At 37.8% G+C, this 4,982-nt stretch overlaps 1 non-coding gene across 1 annotated transcript; it reads right to left on the bottom strand.

Annotated features, from left to right (window-relative positions):
• Positions 1-4,637: 4,637 nt before the first annotated feature.
• Positions 4,638-4,743, bottom strand: LOC121229871 (small nucleolar RNA R71). The gene has a single exon (XR_005927826.1). It is a non-coding gene; the product is annotated as a small nucleolar RNA R71 (small nucleolar RNA).
• Between the last annotated feature and the right edge of the window lie 239 nt (positions 4,744-4,982).

Genomic DNA, 4,982 nt, shown 5'->3' with positions numbered 1-4,982 from the left:
GTAAATCAAAGATGAGTATGAGAATGAAATTACTACGAGTAAACAGGCATGTACATAAGCTTATAATTGTAAATTCATGATTATTGTGGAAATAATTGTTTATTACCCATTGTGGTTGATAGTGCACATACTTGTGATGTTGGATATATGATAAATATAAATGATGATTATGTGTTAGGCTGTTGGGCCAAATTGAGATATGATCTAATATGTTTATATGCTTGAATTGTATTTCAACGGGTATGTTAAGAACGAGAAAGTATGTGACTTATTACAAGTGGTACAGGTATGTACACAGAACTCATGTGAAGTGGATTTCGTATATGATGAATTATTAGAAAGAATGTACTTGAACAAGTATACTTGTGAAATATTGATAACCTTGTGACAAATGATCTACATTTATGATGAATAGATGCATGTTAAGATTTGATAATGATCATGTTATAGGCTTAGGAGCCTAATTGATTTGTGATATTTTACGGTTCATTTATTTAAATTGCGTTTCATGGGATATGTGGAAAAGAAAAACAGGCATAATTGCCGAATGAAATCATTATGAGAATATAGTAAGGTACAAGTTTAGACAAGTGAAAGATGGTCGAACTATATGTTGAAATTATGATTACTCATAAATGATATGCATGTGATTAAGAGGATGTGAATAACTTGTTAAATAATGTGATAAGTTACATCGGAGAGACTATGGTGGTTAGGCTAATGCCAAGGCATGTAAATGGTATTTATAAGATAAAAGAGTAAGCATCATGAACGAGTAAGTGGTAATCATGAGAATTATTACAATTTGTATTAATAATGTTCTTATGGATGGGTAAAATAAATGATTGTTAATAATTGTTTATTATTTGTGTATGAACTTACTAAGCTTTCAAGCTTACTCCCCTTACTTTTCCATTTCTCATAGGTTAATTTAGCTAGCTCGGGTTGGAGATTATTGGAGAAGACATTACACTATCAAGCTATCACTACGAGTATTGATAAATTAAAGTAGTTTGAGTATATGGCATGTATAGGGACTATGTCTTTTGAGTAATTATGTCATTATAAATGTGGCCAAATGAGTTGGCCTAGAATGGCTTGTGGTCCAATTTGTATAAGGCCATGATATGTGGCTCATATTGATTATTGGGTTGTAGACCTAATTGTTTATGCATACATGTGTCGAAGTCTGGGTGCTATGGAATGCCTTAAGTAAGCTTATTGATTTGAGTATGTGAAATGGTGACATTACATGGGCATGAATTAGTCTTGATTAGGTATGAATGATTGTAAAAAATGTGACATGTTGTGTGCCATGAGATATGTCTAAGTATGTGAGTGTCTAAGGGTGATAAAAAGGTTTGGAAAGTAGCCTTATAGTGCTCCAAACGGGTAGACACACGGGCATGTGTCTAGACCGTGTGTGACACACGGTCTGCGACATGGGCATGTGATCAGGCCGTGCGACCCCTGCACCCTAATTAATGCAAAGTAGAATACCTAGTAGTAAACACACTGGTAGAGACACGGCCGTGTGTCTCAGTCATGTGAAGGACACGGCCTTAGGACATGGGCGTGTGCCCTGGCAATGTGAAGTTTGCACCTAATTTTTTTGGAATTTAATTCGCCGCACGGCTTAGCACACGGGTGTGTGACTTGGCCGTGTGACCCTATTTTATTGATGACGTCATAGTCTAAGAGTTACATGGGCTAAAGACATGGATGTGTCCTAGGCCACACAGACGTGTGTGACCACACGACCTACCCACTCAGTCGTGTGATTCTCCAAAACAAGGAAATTTTCTAAGTCTTCCACATATTCTCAAAGTTCTCGGTTTAGTCCCGAACCACTCCTAAAGTATGTTTAGGGCCTCGTAGGCCCATATAAGGGACGATATACATGTGAATGAAAATTTTTAAATTTGGACGGAAAATTCATGTTCGGTTTTGTATAATTACATGAGTTTAAGTTCAATAATGCCTCGTACCCGGTTCTGACGTCAGATACGGGTAAGGGGTGTTACAGCCAGGGAGGAGGAAAAGGGGCTCGGAAAGCATTTCTCCACATGATGGATGCTTGGTACACGGAGTTCATTCGAGTGAACCCGAATGCTCAACCCCCTCCATCCTACCTATTCCCTAGCCTATCCCTATGGCACCTCGCGGTATGGATTTTATGAGACTGAATAGATCTCCAGTAGATAAAATTTGAAAGCAAGAAGCTGAAGAATTCTGAGCAAACATTGATGATGATTCGGAATGAGTAGAGTTTTGGCTCAAAAACACCATCCAGGTTTTTGAGGAATTGTCATGCACATCAGAAGAATGCATGAACTGTGCTGTATCACTGCTTAGAGATTCAGCTTACCATTGGTGGAAGACACTTGTCTCGATAGTACCAAGGGAGAGGGTAACATTGGAATTTTTCCAAGAGGAGTTTCGTAAAAAGTATATTAGTCACAGATTTATAGATTAGAAAAGGAAAGAATTTCTTGAGTTGAAGCAAGGTAGAATGACGGTAACTAAATACGAGCTTGAGTTTGTGAGACTGATATACCGTAATTTATACATGTTTTTATCCCATGCTTAGCACATTTATGGATGGTTTCTCCTTAGATTTGGTGAATTCGATGCTCCTAATTCTTTAATTTCATGTTTTATACTTAGGTGAGCATAGGAGAGTAAAAATAGCGAGAAACGGGCCGAAAATGGAGAAAATGGACCCACATAGGAAATCAACACGGCCTGGACTTCCTCATACAGGTGTGTCCTACGGCTGTGTCCCTTTGGTAGGATCGAAGTACGACTTACACAGGTAGACTACATGCCCGTGCCTATTCAACAGCCTTGACCACGGGCTGGAGTAATCGCACACGGGCGTGTCACACGGGCGTGTCCCTGCCGAGCCCACGTATAACCCTAATAAAAAAAAGGCCAATTTTGAGGGCTCTTAGGCATTCTAAAGCCTATTTAAAAATCTGAGGAGGCATTTAGGAAAGGGGACGCAGAGTAGGAGGCAAGGAATTACTCAAGGGAAGCCGATTGGTCCATCTCAGAAGCCGGATTCATCATCAAGACTGAATATCTCCCTTCAATTTCCATTCAGGGGTTTTGGGTTTTCTTTATGTTTTGTATTCATTATTCTTCTGAGATGTTTTCTTCTATAATTATGAACTAAACCCCCTAAATACCTAAGGGGAATGAAACCTAAGACGGATCTTGTTATTATTATCTGAATTGTATGATAAATATTTGACTTGCTCTTAATTATGTGTTCTTAATTCTTGTTTTAATATTCCAGGATATTGATTCGAGTTAATGCTCTTATTCAGAGGAGGAATAGACCCTGTCTAAGAGTAAATTTGTCATAATTAAGCGAAGTTGATTGCACGCCTAGAGATAGGGTGACAAGATTTTGCCGGATTAGGGTGAAATCTAATAAGGGGTCCATAGATCGAGTTAATGCAACACTAGGTGTTACCTAGAAAGAGATTTCAATTAATCAACCTAGGGTTAGACATTATTAGTCTCGAGAGAGATAATAAACTTAGGCATTTCTATGGATCAAGTCAAATGAATAAATCGTCTGATTCAGAGTTAAATAACAAGTGAAGTCTAGGTGGATTTTTCCTTGGGTATTGTCCTAATCAATCGAGTTTTCCCAAGAGCTTTTTCCCAATCTTCTCTCTGTGCACTCTTAGTTTAGTAATTAGTTTAGATAACCAAATCCCTTAATTTTTAGGCTAGATAATAAAAATAAGGTAATTACTAGTACTCTTGGTTCCTTTGGGTTCGATAATCCGGTCTTGCTAAAGCTATGCTACTGTTCGACAGGTACACTTGTCTTCATCGTGATAATAGTTAGTTTCAAGAACGATTAATTATAAATATTTAAAACCTGTCACGAATATCACATATCAAGTTTTTAGCACCGTTGTCGGGGAACTAGGATATTAGGAACACTCAATTTTTATTACTTTAGCTATTCTACTTTAATTGTATTATAAATTTTTATTTTCTTTTCTAATTTTCCTTTTATTCGTTCCTGGCAGGTTTTTATAGGGTATGACTAGAAGAAACCCGTCGGGACCATTACTATTTGCTAGTGAGTTTGATCACACAATTCTCAGAAACCAGAGAGAAATAAGGCGAAGCTTACGATACACAGAGGAAGAGCAAGAGGACGATACTTCAACCACAACCAATGAGATGGCTGAAAACCAAGAAAATTTGCTACCTCCTGTGATTGCAGCTAATCAGAATTCTGCTCCACTCACTATGTATGATTATGCTAAACCTTCTGTAACAGGAACTGAATCGAGCATAGTTAGACCTGCTGTAGCTGTAAATACTTTTGAACTGGAACCTAACACAATTCAAATGATACAACAATTTGTTTAGTTTGATGGTTTGCAGGACGAAGATCCCAACGCTCACTTGGTAAACTTTTTGGAACTATGTGATACATTTAAAATTAATGGCATTTCTGATGACACCTTCGCCTTCGGTTATTCCCTTTGTCATTGAGAAACAAAGCTAAATAGTGGTTGAATTCGTTACCACTAGGATCAATCACTACTTGGGAACAAATGATCGAAAAGTTTTTATTAAAATATTTTCTGCCAGATAAACAGCTAAATTACGTAATGATATCTCTTCTTTTGTGCAGATGGATTTAGAAACACTCTACGATGCATGGGGGAGATATAAGGACCTCTTGAGAAGATGCCCTCACCATGGATTACCACTCTGGCTATAGGTTCAAACATTTCATAATGGCCTGAATCCTTCGACTCGACAGATGATTGAAGCAGCTGCTGGAGGAACTATCAATAGTAAGACACCTGAAGATGCTTATAAATTTATAGAAGAGATGTCACTGAATAATTATCAGTGGCAAGTCATGAGGACAAAGCCAACAAAAGTAGCCAGCGTTTAGAACGTCGATTCGGTCACCATGCTCTCTAATCAGGTAGAACTCT

The sequence above is a fragment of the Gossypium hirsutum genome, chromosome A05, assembly GCF_007990345.1.
Source record: "Gossypium hirsutum isolate 1008001.06 chromosome A05, Gossypium_hirsutum_v2.1, whole genome shotgun sequence".
NCBI classification, from domain to species: Eukaryota; Viridiplantae; Streptophyta; class Magnoliopsida; order Malvales; family Malvaceae; genus Gossypium; species Gossypium hirsutum.
The sequence above is the reverse complement of the archived record's forward strand: the minus strand, read 5'-3'. Positions and strand labels throughout refer to the sequence as shown.